Below are 15756 nucleotides of genomic sequence, written 5' to 3'. Positions count from 1 at the left end.
TCCAATGAACTACTGTATATTTCTTCTTTTTTATAAAGTTGAATCATTGTAGCTATGGCATGATGATTCCAACTCCTAAGGTGGCTGATAACAATGAATTAAACCCTGAATTGGGTCTGGAAATGAATGGGCAACCAAAACAGCAGTTTTAAAATGGGGGTTATTATCACGAACAGGAGGCATATTCCATTTTTCTCCTCCAATCCCTATACAGTGGTACCTCAGGTTACATACGCTTCAGGTTACAGACTCCGCTAACCCAGAAATAGTTCCTTGGGTTAAGAACTTTGCTTCAGGATGAGAACAGAAATTGTGCTCCGGCGGCACGGCAGCAGCGGGAGGCCCCATTAGCTAAAGTGGTGCTTCAGGTTAAGAACAGTTTCAGGTTAAGAACAGACCTCCGGAACGAATTAAGTACTTAACCTGAGGTACCACTGTAGTTTTTTTGGTTGGTTTTTTCCAATTTATGCTCCTGAAAATACCACTCGGAGAGACTTGGAAGTCTATAGATAGTCAATAGATAGGCTGGGATAGGAAATAGTATTCCAGGCTTCTCCAGCTTGGTGCTGGTCAGATGTTTGTCCCTCCCCATTGGTTGTGCTGGCTGAGGATAATGGGAATTATAGACCAACACACCTGGAGAGCGCGAGGTTGGGGGAAAGTGTGATATGCTGTTAAATGACTAAAACAGTTCTTCAAACTGTCCTGTTTTTTTAAGGAAACTTCTACTGTGTATTCTGCACTGGCAGTAAGGAAATTAACCTTGATTGCCGGTGGTTTTTCCAGAACATGCTTTGGAAAAAGATTCAAGAATTGAAAGGGGAAGGAACTGAAATTTAAGAGATTTGTTTATGTAAAAAGTTATATAACCAAGAGTCAAAGCTGTATTATTATTATTTTTGCAAAGTTTGCCTCCCTTTATTGAGCACTCATGTTTAAAAAACAAAGTCTATTTTTTTTTGCTGCAGCCTATCACTGAAGATGACAGGACTTACTTCTGAGCAAATTTGTATGGGATGTCATGGCACATGTTCATTTTCTTTTGCCTCAAGTTGCTTCAATATTTTTACAAAAAATACTCAGGCAAAGAAAAAAATGTGATCACACCTAAACTCATTATATGTTGTGAAAAAAACAACTTTGATGATTATCCAAGCAATTATTCTTGGATGTAATTAGCATTCAGGATCAGAACTGAAGACTGAACAGTCATTTTGCTTGAAGACACTAATGTGTTTGTTAATGGTTTCAAACGTTCTTTGTTTCACTGTTGAAATAATGAAGCTGCAGACGATTCTTTTGCTTCGCCATTCAAGACCCACCATTTAAAGTGTTCATAATCCTTAGAGTACCTAAAAAAACCCCACAGAACTGACATATTATGGGAGAATTCTTATGACCATGCCTTTACTTTCATTTCAAAGAACGTCGAATAAGAATTGCACCAGATTAGCACAGGAGAATTTGCTAAAATTGATGAAGTTTGCTGGTGAATTTAGTTAGCATTTTCAAAGATTAATTCTTGGCCCTCCATCACAATCTTCTTCTTTGGTGATCACTTGTAGCCGAATAAGATTTTCGTCCATGAACACAGTCTTAGCGGAGTGTCAAAAGATGACACAATATCATAGAGGCACCAACATAGTTTCTGTTCTTTAAAAAATCAAAACAAAACTCTATATGTTCTGAGTCATCTTGGGGTCAACAAACGCTGGCTGCTCTGCCTGGGTCACACCGTGGTTTATTAAACTATGGCATTGTGTTAAATTACTGGACAAAGTTCACACATAACAATGGCTTGACAACAAACCACAGTCTGAAACCATGGTTTGCTGGTGCCTTATGTACCTAGGTTTGTTTTCAGTATTGCTTGCTATCTCACCCTTCCTCAACTGTTATTTGTTCTCTAGTAACATTTTCCAGTGGTTGCAAATAAGGATTCAGGTGTTGACAAGGAATCTCACTGTTTCTCAAAAGCTCCTGCAGAGATTTGTTGGACAAATCTCGATGTGATTGCCTTTTGATAAAAACCCAGTATTTCTTCTAGTTGGGTATCTGTTGCACGCCATAGAAAACTCTCTCTGGACCTTGAAGTTACTTAAGCTCCTACACTTTTGCCAGCGAATTCCCAGAATTAGAAGCCTAACCTTGCTCAGAACTGTGGCTGGAGATCTTTCTTGCCTAGTGAACAAGTTCACCACGGCAATTACTCTATAGGAATTGAAGTTTAAAATAAATAAATAGATCCTATGCTGACTCCAGGGAAAATCCCACCATCTTTTACTTTTATCCCAGTTTACAAGAATCCTTTCCGGAGCTGAGCAGAAAGAAAGCAGTCATCTGAAGGCTGCTGACCACTCAGAGCTTGGGGCTGCTTCTTCCAGCTGCTTCTGTCCATCTTCATCACGCCGTTTGGGATCATCTAGGTGGTGCAAATGTTGAATCAGCTGTTGCTGCAACTACTGCTCTTTTGCAATCACATGGCCGGCAGGGACTACAGGAAGCTGCGATTGTTCACTCAGGAAAGTGACACAAGTAAAGCAAGGGTGTGATTGATGAATGTGGTTGGTTTTCTTGTGGTCTGCAGGATCAGAAAGACTGCTTTGACTCTCTCCGAAACGCAGGCTGAATGGACCACGAAACAAAGGGACTTGTGCCTTCTTAGCAGCATACAACACTTACTGGAATGCTAAGTCCTTTTGCGATGCTTTTAAGGACAAGCTCCTGCTCTTTTGCATATTGAAAGTCAATTCAGGTTAATTTGAGAATGGAGGTCTACAAAGGCAAGGCGCTTCATTATCACCATGACATTTCAGTAGCTTCTGGGGCAGTTGCAATGGATTAGGCAAAATACCAGCTCAGCAGAGATCCGTTCCGTGGCTGAGTATACACTTCAGAGGATGGCATTTGGGTCACGCAGCTGCATGTACTTCATATAAGTCACTACCATATATGCTGGCTCAGCGGCTCGATTGCAAAGCGGGGAGCTTAAAGGAAAGAGAGGAATGCCGGCAACCCATAAGCTAATTTTCGCAGCAATTTTGCTTGCTAATAAAATGTATGGAAAGATGTCTGCATGGTGATGAAAAGAAAACCCACGTGGAAAGTTGCACACTTTAGTTGATTAATGTCACCCACTAATCAATTGAAATTAAAATCTTATTAAAATCTCATCCTACTGCGGTTAATTGTTGGGGGCTGACAGTGCCAGCACAATACATTTTCCTACCTGAAGATTAGGCCAAATGATCCTCTTCTTCTGTTTTTGTTTTTTAAAAAATAAATGTTGCCGGTTATGTTACTTCCTTGCATGAAAGAGCAAGCCTGAGGAGCTGACAATTAAGTGAAGACCTACATCTCTTTTAAGACCTACAGCCATATAGGCTATGTAAAATATCTTTTAAAAATACAAATAACACAATAGCTCATGTTGTTTGTATTATTGTTGCATACCCTCCAACATTTCTCCAATGAAAATAAGGACGTCCCATTCCATAATAATAATTTTACTGTTTATACCCCACACATCTTACTGGGTTGCCCCAGACAGTTTGAGCAGCTTCCAACATATATAAAAACACAATAAAACGTTAAACATTTTAAAAAAAACGCTTCTCTGTACAGGATTGCCTTCATATATAAATAAAATTTAAAAAAATTGTCCAGTAGCACCTTAGAGACCAACTAAGTTTGTTCTTGGTATGAGTTTTCGTGTGTGACAATTTTTTTATTTTATTTATATATTTCTACTACGTCAGACCAACACGACTACCTACCTGAATATAGGATTCCCTTCAGACGGCTTGGAGGTCGGATAACTCCATACGCTCCAACATTTCACCAATGAAAATAGGGACAGCCTAAGGAAAAGTGAGGGACACGGGTGGCGCTGTGGGTTAAACCACAGAGCCTAGGACTTGCCGATCAGAAGGTCGGCGGTTCGAATCCCCGCGACGGGATGAGCTCCTGTTGCTCGGTCCCAGCTCCTGCCCACCTAGCAGTTTGAAAGCACGCCAAAGTGCAAGTAGATAAATAGGTAGCACTCCAGTGGGAAGGTAAACGGTGTTTCCGTGCGCTGTTCTGGTTCGCCACATGACCCGGAAGCTGTACGCTGGCTCCCTCGGCCAATAAAGTGAGATGAGCGCTGCAACCCCAGAGTCGGCCACGACTGGACCTAATGGTCAGGGGTCCCTTTACCTTTTAAGGAAAAGTGGGACATTCCAGGATCAAATCAGAAACTGTGATGGCTTCTCTAAATCAGGGGTGTCCCTGGAAAATAGGGACACTTGGAGGGTCTGTTGTTGTAATCAGAGCTTCTCTACTCAAAATTTGTTGTTGTTGTTGTTTAGTCGTTTAGTCGTGTCCGACTCTTCGTGACCCCATGGACCAGAGAACGCCAGGCACCTCTGCCCTCCACTGCCTCCCGCAGTTTGGTCAAACTCATGCTGGTAACCTCGAAAACACTATCCAATCATCTCATCCTCTGTCGCCCCCTTCTCCTTGTGCCCTCCATCTTTTCCAACATCAGGGTCTTCTCCAGGGAGTCTTCTCTTCTCATGAGGTGGCCAAAGTACTGGAGCCTCAGCTTCACAATCTGTCCTTCCAGTGAGCACTCAGGGCTGATTTCCTTCAGAATGGAGAGGTTTGATCTTCTTGCAGTCCATGGGACTCTCAAGAGTCTCCTCCAGCACCATAATTCAAAAGCATCAATTCTTCGGCGATCAGCCTTCTTTATTTCTTTTTTTCTTCTAATTTTCTACTCAAAATTACTCATTTCTAAAACTTCTCTTCCTTAGAGCAGACCAAGCTGACTACGTGTCTTCCAGACTGCAGCTCCTATCAGCCCCAACCACCAGGATCAATGGTTAGAAATGATGAGTCTGTAGTCAACATCTGGAGAGCATCCTATTAGCTACTCCTACCCTGGTGGAAGTGATTCTGAGTCTTGTTCCATGCATTCTTGTTTCCCACATAGCTTTCTACATTTTGCACTATAGCTTTGAGCAGTGTTGTTGACGTTCAGGTGAAATAGGTGCCAGTCTATTCTTTAAACCTGAATTTCCCGCAGTAGTGATGCATAGGTCTTTGACATGTTAATTTGCAGGTGCCCATTATGGATGTGGTTCTAATTCGGCCACATGCTTTATATTTCAAAATTTGAAATACAAATATAAATACATTTCAAAATTTGAAATATAGGCAAAGAATGGTCTTTTGCAAAAAGCAAGCAAGCAAGCAAACGTTCAGTTAACAAAACAGACAGGCCTGTTTGTTTGCTTCCTTCCTGATCCTTAAAAGCACTTTCGTTGGTGTGTGTGTGTGTGATAATTGCATCTTAATTCAATAAAATAATCAATTTGTTGATTTTAAAATCAATATGGAAGAAGAGGTCTGTATACAATCCCTGCCCCCCTACACACACACACACACACACACACACACACACAGGTATTATTTCTGTGTTGTCTTCTATGCTCTAGCTCAATGGCAAGCCAGAATTCATTCAATGGAACTACAGTCATACCTTGGATCCTGAATGCCCTGGAACTCGGACGATTGGGCTCCCGTACGCCGCACACCCAGAAGTGATTGTTCCAGTTTGCGAATGTTCTTTTGGAACCCAAATGTCTGATGGGGCTTCCATGGCTTCTGATTGGCTGCAGGAGCTTCCTGCAGCCAATCAGAAGCCATGGTTTGGTTTCAGACGTTTTGTAAGTCAAATGGACTTCCGGAACGGATTCCGTTTGATTTCCAAGGTACGACTGTACAAGCTTCTTCTGGGTTTTGTGCTATATTTTAAACCTAGGCATAGGTTTGGTAAAAGGTAATTATTCTGTATCCTGACCTTAGGGAAATTACTCAAATTCTAATTGGGTAATTGAATTATGTTTGCCTATGATTCTTCTTGATATGTTAAGCATTATATCATTGGCTGAAGCTTTCAGATACAGTTGCTTAATATCCACTGCATCTCCTATACTTAGGTCCCAGCATCGTGGAGATGATACAATTCCTCCTTGGTTCATTTACTCAGTCCAAATATGTCCAACTTTACTGTGAATGCTTTCCCAGTATAGAGAGGGGCTGGAATTGGACAGTGCAAGATTAATGTCTTTACATAGCAAATGATTTGCTTGACTTCTTAGGCTGAAGACAGATGGTAGTTGCTCCAGAGGGTAGAGGATAGCATTGAAAAGGAATAATCACTCCTAATGTCTACATGCCCCCTCCATTTGCCTCTGGTACAATCTGTTCTTCAGATTTTCACTTGGGACTCATCTATACAGCTGCAAATAAAAGGTTTTAAGCATGTTTTTAGTGCAATATACAATGTGACACTAGATGGCGGTGGTGAGCCTCATGGAAAATTCAATGTATTTTTTTAAAAGCTTTTAAAACAAAGCATTTTCAGAACTTTTAAAATCTGTGTGTAGATTCCACCTTGGTTTTGAAAATCTCCGAAATGCATTTGACTAGAGAGCTGGTGAACTTTGTGTGTACGTCATGGGAAACAAAGTTTCTCTTGCTAATTGGTCAGTTCCCTTAAAATCCATTGTGATTCTTTAGTCTTTCAGGGCAAGTCTGAGCATGTTTACTTTGAAATACATACCAATGTCTTCATTGGTTATCATAGTCTGGAGGAGGACCTGACCGGCTGGAATCTTGACTAGGAACATTCCTGTCAGAGGGCTAGGATACACTGCAACAATCTGTTGCAGACATCATGTGTCAAGTTCAAATTTGCCTAAAACGTCTTGCAAGCAACCTCTCATGCATCGGCTCAATTTTGAAAGGAACTCTTCCAAAGAGTGCTCTTTTGATTTTCAGTTCTTGCTAAGCTTATCTCAGTTGTTGATAACACCGTTTGGGGGGGGCGGAATCCTGGACAAATACTTGAGATTAGTCACCTAAAATTAAACTTGGGCCAACAGAAGAAACAGTTGAGGTGATTAAGATGCAAAGGGGATACAAGGCTGCAGTCTGGAAATTGATGCTATGCCATTATTTTCTGTCCCACCTGGGAGATGTTGCAGTCACTTTTTCTCCCACAGGTTTTGCATGTTTCCTAAGGGATGGTAAGAAACTACGGCTGACTCAGGAGACGCGGGTGGTGCTGTGGTCTAAACCACTGAGCTTCTTGGGCTTGCTGATCAGAAGGTTGGCAGTTCGAATCTCTGTGACAGGGTGAGCTCCCGTTGCTCTGTCCCAGCTCCTGCCAACCTAGCGGTTTGAAAGCATATCAGCGCAAGTAGATAAATTGGTACCACTGTGGTGGGAAGGTAAACGGCGTTTCCATGCGCCCTGGTTTCTGTCACGGTGTCCTGCTGCACCAGAAGCAGTTTAGTCATGCTGGCCACATGACCCGAAAAGCTGTCTGCAGACAAACGCTAGCTCCCTCAGACTGAAAACCGCAACCCCATAGTCATCTTTGACTGGACTTAACCATCCAGGGGTCCTTTACCTTTACCAAAAGGTTTGAAAACCAAGGAGCGGCTTCCAATTGGCTGCAGGAAGCTCCTCCAGCCAATCGGAAGCCGCAGAACCCCTGTCGGACCTTCGGGTTCCAAAGAATGTTCGCAAACCGGAATACTCACTTCCAGGTTTGTGGCTTTCTGGTGCCAAAATGTTCGACTCACAAGGCATTTGGGATCCAAAGTACGACTGTATATATTAAAAAATCTTAGACAATTAACTTAATGGTTTTACTGAGGGTCCTTTATGTACTTCAAATATGAAGCACTCAAATATCTCCTCTATCTCAACAGGCAAAAACTGATCCTATGCATGGTGCCTCAGAAGTAAGTCCCGCTGTGTGGCTCAAACCTTATCCCCAAACCTCCTCTAAATTGTCTCCTTAAATTACTGTATTCCTCCTAATTAATATTCTCCCCACATGATGATTTCTCCCAGTCAACTTCTCCTAATATATTATGCACTCAGATCCTGCCCTCTGCTCCCACCCTCATACGGCAAAAGATTAAAACTTTCTATTTAGTTTGATTGTGCACTGACCACAGGATTGGGTTCAGATCTGTCTCTCATTTTAGGAAGCAGTCAGATCTATTCTGAGTCTTTTTCTGAACCATCCAATTATACTTTTATTTCTGGTCTGAAGCTGTTTAGCTAAAAACAAAGCTCTGTTTCTCACCATTCAGTATTAGAGGGAATAAAAAGTGGCCGTATTATTATTATTATTATTATTTGCTTCTTTTCTAGAAGCGGATGACATTTGTAGGCATAGCAGCCGCCCCACAGAGTGGATTAAGACTGCCAAATTACAAGCAAATCCATCCAGGGGGCTGGAGGGCTGGACATTTTGTTTCTTTGTAGAAAAAGGAATTGCCTCAAACTTGTTCGTTGGAGGGAAGAACCGGATGAAATTTGCAGCAAAGGCATCCCTGCCAAATTTCAGAAGAATGGCTGTGATGCTTTTCCTGCAAGAACAGGCTTTGCAGTTTGGGATGTGTAAAAAGAAAAAAGGAATCGCTTAATCACCCATAGCGTTTTGTGGCTTGAAAACTGAAGACACAGGAGAGGTGCTCCTGAATAACAAACGCATCAAGTTGCAGACAAACAGATCCAGGGGCTTTTGTGCTTTAAAGTTGATTGTAGGTAAGTAAAATGGATTCATTTTCCTCTGTGTGGTCTTCTTTCTACTTACTTTTTTAAAAAAAGATATTTATTAAAGTTTTATAAAGAAGAAAAAGTTACAAAATAGAAAAAATACAAAAAAAATAAGAAAGTACATAAAATGCAAAGATACATAAAAATTAAAATACAGAAAAAATAAAAAGACAAGAAAGTAATTAAAAACAAATCAGTTTTTCAAATTTTAAATTTCCTTTGCTTATTTCCTTGACCTCACACCTCCCTTTTTTGTATTCCCATTCACATAATTAAATCAGCAAATCCTTACCCTCTTTCTTTTATCTTAACTCAATATCTCAACATGTTATAACCTTATATTTTCATCCGTTATCCGTCCCTTTTTTACATATTCTTATTAACCTTGTTACCAAGACCACTTAATTTCTAACCAACATCATTTAACATTCATTAATTTTACAATATTTCTGCAAATAGTCTTTAAATTTCTTCCAGTCTTCTTCCACCAACTCTTCTCCCTGGTCTCGGATTCTGCCAGTCATTTCCGCCAACTCCATATAGTCCATCACTTTCATCTGCCACTTCTTTCTACTTACTTATCCCTCCCCCAAACCATTGTGACTGCAGAGCTGTGGTAAATCTTCCCTGCTGGTTAAAAGTGAGACAAGTCGAAAGACGCTCCCTTTTCTGTACATTTCCTTTGTATATTGTAAACTTTACATCTAGAAAGCTCCACCCTTCCTCTACCCCAAACAGGCGTTTCCTGTATGCAGTGCTTTTTTCTGGGGGTACGCATACCCCTAAACATTTTGTGAATCTTTGTACTTTGGTCCATTTACTGTATTTATTTCCCCCGATCTGAACTATAAAATGGTGATTTTCTTGAGTCAAAAGGAGAGTACCCCTAAACATTTTTTTTAAAGAAAAAAAGCACTGTCCCTGTTTTGTACTGAAGTTCTCACCCTGGGCCAGCAGGAGGATACTGTAGATAGTTCAGGTCCACATATGTAAATAAGGGATCGAAAGTGACGTTCAGTGAATGGATAGTTGCAGAAAATTCTTACAGTTACGTTGTACTGGAGCTCTATATAAGCAGGCTGTCTGAACCCTTCACTTCAGTTCTGTTCTGACCTGTGAATAAACAAGAGCTGTTTGGAGAATCGCTGTGTCGTCTGATATGTTCACCCACAACATAACAGTCCCTACCTGGAGATGTTTGGGATTGAACCTGAGACCTCCTGGTTGTAAAACAGATTGCCTAATGCTGTGTTATCGATATGCGTTTCGTATTGTATTTAAAAGGAGATGGGGTGGTTCTCTTAGAAATCAGGATAATCTGAAATGGAGATAGGAATATGAACAGAGATGTTTCAACAAGGTGTATCAGGTGCCTCAAAGTTCTGAAGAATTTTGAAGACTGAGGAGCAGTGCCCAGGTAGGTGGGTTGTCAAGGTAACAGTGACCTGCCCTCCTTTGTGACATCTTTTTGAATTCTGGCTTAAAAGTCACAAACCAGAGGTGTCCAGTCCAGGAGTCAGGAGGTAGAAAACATGGGTTTTGGTTGTGTGGTTGTACAGAGAAACTTCATAATGTTAAAAATGTAAGTAGGATTTCTTCTGCTGCTACTCAAAACTTGGCGTGAGAGGACTGGGGTCGACTTCTGGGTTAGCGCCATCGACTAATGGCGGATTCCCTCTGAGCTCCGGAGGGAATCTGCTCCGCAGGATCGGGTCTTGCCGCTGCGGTGACGCGGGGACCCTTAAAAATCACAGGCGGTGAAGCCTGTGAACCTGGTGACTCGGCGGGCACCATTTGCGCCCCCCCGACCTGTGAAGGAGCTTTTTTAAAGGCTTCGGAACAGGGGACAGAGTGAGCGGCGCGGTGCTGAGAGTTGACTGCTTCTCCTGCAGAGTGAAGCCGCATTGCCATGGTCGGAGAGCGCTGACTTCTTCTTTTGAACAATTGGACTCTAAAAGTAACAACCCGTGAGTAATACGGAAATTGGTATCGTAAAGAAAAAATTGTTTGTTTTTTTATTGTATTAAATTTGAAAATCTCAATAAATATATTTTTTTAAAAAAGAGAGAGGACTGGGGTCACCCATGTTGCCTCGTCTCCCTGAAGGTCACCAGTTGCTCCCCTGTGGTGCTGAGTCCAGACTTCATTTAAGGCAGAGCTTTCCAAACTGTGTTGCGACACCTGCAGTGTGTATAGGTGTGTCGTGCAAATGCTCGCTTGCTCCTCATGGGGCTGGAATTGGGTTGGTTTAACCTCCACTGGTTTGGCGTTCTTCCTGTGTGTTTCTCCTGCGTACAAACTGCAGCTCCAAGCTCCAGTTTTTCTGAGCTCAGCGGTAGAGTGGTACCTCGGGTTACATATGCTTCAGGTTATATACGCTTCAGGTTACAGACTCCACTAACCCAGAAATAGTGCTTCAGGTTAAGAACTTTGCTTCAGGATAAGAACAGAAATCGTGCTCCAGCGGCGTGGTGGCAGCAGGAGGCCCCATTTGCTAAAGTGGTGCTTCAGGTTAAGAACAGTGTCAGGTTAAGTACGGACCTCCAGAAGGAATTAAGTACTTAACCCGAGGTACCACTGTAGTTCAAAATCCACCCTATGCTCAGCTGGAAGGAATAAAGTGGTAGGTGCTTTATTTACACACGCACACTCTTTGGGACCTGCCAACATCTGCCCAAAGGTCGAATGCTAATGCCGCGCCACTGGTCCCTTGTGATGTGTTTGCTAGTGTAATGCTCTCCATTCCCTAACCCAGCCCTAAACGCTGGACATGACTTCTTCCTATGTTAGCAATAAAAAATATTTGGTTCTGCTGATCACACTGATGCTTAATCAATGTTTGGTAATAATGGATGGTGGGAGCTCTGTTGTGAAGGATGCATTAATTTTCCGGGCCTGCGATGATCTTTCTCCTTTTGCAGCATCCTTGCCAGTCATGCCATCAAGTAGCTCTCTTAATGGATGTTGCACATCTAACCCTTAACAGCTGGAAGAAAAATGGCTTTGTTAATGGGCAGCGCAAGATGGAGCTTTGCATTCAAAACAGAGCTGCAGAATTAAGTGGTGGAAGGGCATTGGCCCTTGTATAACACCAAGCCCACTGTCTGCAGTTGGGATTTTTAAGGCGGTTTGTTAATAGGGCAATAAAAACGTAGTAGTTAATAGCCAGGATTTTCATTTTTTCCTCAAGGCTGTTTGGATATTTCCCCTATGGGAGCACATGTTTAATGTTTAATAAAAGGAATTACCGGTATGTTTGCAGTTAAACCAATATTCTTAGGGTGATTTTCAGCTAGGTTTTACTCGGACTGGACTTGTTGAAATGAATGGACCAAAGTTAAGTCATGTTCATTAATTCCAGTGGTTTACTCCAAGTAAAACATAGTAGAGCGCCACCCTTAGTGCTTTCCTGCCTGAGATAATCACCGTCTATTTATTCGTGTGCCACTTTCCCAGAAAATTGTTCTGTAAGTGATTCACGGCATATTAAGTGGCTGGAAAGTAAAACAATGCAGGAGATGTATGAGATACAATTAGGAATAATTATAATAACAGTTAGCATTTTTTTAAAAAACAAAACCATACACCCAACCTCCACAACATCAGCTTTTACATAACGTCACCTTTTAGTTCAGCTGCGTACATTTCTCTGATGAAAATAGGGACGTTCTATTCTACATCAGGAAACCTCTTCCGCATTTGATCTCACTGAATATATGTATATGTCATAGACACATATACATTAGTCACTGTGGGCCAATGGCAACCTCTCTGCTGAACTTACCTCACAGGATTATTGTTATGTACTGAAGTTCTCACCCTGGGCCAGCAGGGGTATACTGTAGATAGTTATGCAAATAAGGGATCAAAAGTGATGTTCAGTGATTGGATAGTTTTAGAAAATTGTTACAGTTACGTTGTACTGGAGCTCTATATAAGACAGTTCTGTCCTGGCCTGTGAATAAACAAGAGCTGTTTGAAGAATTGCTGTGTCGTCTGATATGTTCACCCACAACTTAACAATTATTGTAAAGAAAAAATGTGTATGGGAAGGGATTGTGTGCAACATCTTCCACTGATAAATGGAATGAAATATTCCTTTAGTGATAAGCTGTCTTGAGTCTCTGTCAGGAAAAGGCAGGGTATCATCATCACCATCATAACCAAGTGGATTGGTGACCTCTTCCTTCAAAATTATAGAAAGGGCTTCATATGCCTGCTTCACCATTTCCTTCATTTGGTGCAGGTATTTTATTTTCAGTATAAACTCCATTTTTGCACCTACTCACAAACCCCACTTTTAATTGTTCTCCGAGACATGGAGGGGAGGAAAAGGGAAAAGTGGGACATTCCGTGATCAAATCAGAAACCGGTATCTCTTCTGTAATTCCAGGGTTGTCCCTGGAAAATAGGGACACTTGGAGGGTATGGACCAGGCTGTCAAGAGAGCTGTGCCCTGTGCCTACACCTACGGGTCAAATGTCTTCTCTTGTCTCCAGCCCATCTATTTCCCATAAGGTTTTACCAGAACGGAATTCAGCAGCACTCCTGTTTGCCAGGTATCAGCAAAGATAAACTTGCATATTACAAGGATACAGGAAATTGTCTTACGCTGAGCCAGACCATTGATCCATCTAAGTCGTCGTCTTCTTCTTCTTCTTCTTCTTCTTCTTCTTCTTCTTCTTCTTCTTCTGTGATCACTCATAGCCAAGTAAGATTGTCTTCCATAAACACAGTTTTAAGAATGAGTCCGTAAGTGACTGTGGAGGCCAATTCTGCATCCACACATCCTTCCAGAGTGGGGACATAGATTTCTGGGTGGGAGCTGATCATGGTGAGGGTTTGCCAAACGTGCCTTCCTCTTAGCACTTTTCTCCCTTTCGTCTTAAGTTTGAGCATCTTCAAAGCCTATGACACCTTTGGTCAAGGCTGTTCTCCAATTGGAGCGCTCGCAGGCCAGTGTTTCCCAGTTGTCGATGTTTATCCTATATTTTTTTAGATTTACCTTGAGAGAGTCTTTGAACCTCTTTTGTTGACCACCAGCATCACGCTTTCCATTTTAAAATTTGGACTAGAGTAGTTGTTTTGGAAGACGATAATCAGGCATTAGCACAACATGACCAGTCCAACGAAGTAAATGTTGAAGAATCATTGCTAGTGTCCATCTAAGTATTCTGTACACTGACCAGCAGTCCCTCTCCAGGGTTTCAAACAGAAGATACCTGGAATTGAACCTGGAGCTTTTTACATGCAAAGCTGATGTTCTAGGACCAACCCTGCCTGTCGACATTTGCCGTAAAGAAATGATTTGAAACCAGAATTATCCTTCTCAGAAATGTCAGCACGTCAAGGCAAGATTCAGGCACAGCTCAGCAGTAGCTCACAAGGTGCCAGGAAAGTCACTCTTTATTCAGAGAAACAAAACAGCGCAGGGCTAAGGAGCACAGCCACTTTTTTTATCCAGCTCGTCCCTTTGTCTTTTATGGGAATCCTGTGGTTGGAGTACCTTCACAGACGTACGCTTGCTAGGGGGAAATTTTCCATGTGAGCAGATAAGTAACTGCATGAAATAGTGGAGTAATATAAGGGGTAATTGGACCCGTCTTTAAAAGACTCTGTTATGAGGCGAATGACTGCAATCGCCTGCCACTAAATTCATTCCATTTGAAATGGCTTATGGGCAGTAAAAAAAATTATGAACACGGTGAGCTTTGGTATCCTATGAGCATTGAAACTGCAGAATGGAATGGAATGATAAGACTCTGAAAATGCAGCTTAGGTTTTTCTGGAGACTTTGGGATACATTTTTTTATTTTTATTTTTTGAATGAAGACTATCAACTGACTAAAATAACAATTTTAAGCACATGCATCCAAAATGTTAAGAACTGCTCCATCTCAGGTCAAGTTGTGAGAGCAAACGGTCTAGATTTTTCTACACAAGGTTGTAGGGTACTACATGAAGTCGCTTCTGGTTCATTTGAAGAATTAGGGAGAAAGCAAAACAGGGCACCATTTTCTTGCACAGCCTCTGTTGAAACAAAATGGAAGCTGGGTGAGCGGTGCTGGTTGTGCTTCTGGGGCAGTCTTCCTTCTCCTGAGGACCTCCAGATGGTTTCAAATACAACTCCCAGCAGCCAGAGGCAGCATGGTTGATGGGACCTGTAGTCCAAAACATTTGGAAGGCACCAAGCTTGAGAAGACTAGCCTAGAAAGAGAACTAGCCTTTGATGTCCTTAGCATTCCACCAGTCTTCAAATTCTCAGTATGTGACTTAGGAGTAGCAATATTTTTCAAAATAACTTGTTTTCTCTCTTAATGTGTGTTTTTTTTTGGTAGCCGGAAATAGAAAGTGGAAAGGTAATGATGCACTAGCTTAAAAGGAGTGGAATGTATTTCTGGAAGTGCTTTTATGAAAAGAAATTATACATACCAAGAGCTTTAGCCTAGAAATGGTGTGACAAGCTAGAGAGATAGCAAGCATTCAAGTGAATTGATCTGAAAAATCACCTACTATCCCAAATTATGCAACAAAGCAAAACTTCAGATGGGGAAGGTTGAATAATACTTAGAACTTCAGTTTCTTATATTTCTGAAAACCCTAGGAGATTTCTGAAAACCCTAGGCTGGAAGAGAGGGTCCCTATTTTCCAGGGACAGTCCCAGATTTACAGAAGCCATTCTGGTTTCTGATTTGATCCTGGAATGTCCTGCTTTTCCTTAGGATTTTCATCAGAGAAAGGTTGGAAGGCATGGAATAGGACGTCTCTATTTTCATCAATGAAATGTTGGAGGGTATGGGGTGAGTATGGACCAAGATAGCTCAGTGAGCACAGCCCTAATCCAACACCGTAACCCAGGGGTAGCCAACATGGTACTTTCCATATGTTAGTGAACTACAATTCCCATCATTCCTAGCCATTCCTGCCAAATGCAACTTGCAGTTCAAGAACATATGGAAGGCATTATATTGACTACCCCTGCTCTAACCATTGCATTGCATGGGGTTGGACTAGATTCCCCTTAGAGTCTGTTCCAGTTCTATGATTCTTTGAACACTGCCCCCCACCCCCATATGATGATTTAGTAGCTTTCTTTGGGAATGGGGAAGCTGTTTAAAATCCTTCCTATGG

At 41.7% G+C, this 15756-nt stretch overlaps 1 protein-coding gene across 4 annotated transcripts in view; it reads left to right on the top strand.

The window, feature by feature from the left end:
- MARCHF3 (membrane associated ring-CH-type finger 3) overlaps nucleotides 1-15756 on the top strand; it is a 174774-nt gene that overhangs the window by 63920 nt on the left and 95098 nt on the right. Inside the window, exon 1 of one of the 4 annotated variants that reach the window (XM_053407997.1) lies at nucleotides 8400-8613. The exons of the other annotated variants lie outside the window; for them this stretch is intronic. The gene's annotated coding sequence lies outside the window, so the exon portion shown is untranslated. Of the gene's footprint in view, nucleotides 1-8399; nucleotides 8614-15756 lie in introns of those variants that run through there. 4 annotated transcript variants of the gene reach the window in all.

This window comes from Podarcis raffonei, chromosome 11, assembly GCF_027172205.1.
Source record: "Podarcis raffonei isolate rPodRaf1 chromosome 11, rPodRaf1.pri, whole genome shotgun sequence".
Taxonomy (NCBI): domain Eukaryota; kingdom Metazoa; phylum Chordata; class Lepidosauria; order Squamata; family Lacertidae; genus Podarcis; species Podarcis raffonei.
This window is presented reverse-complemented; position numbering and strand designations above follow the sequence as displayed.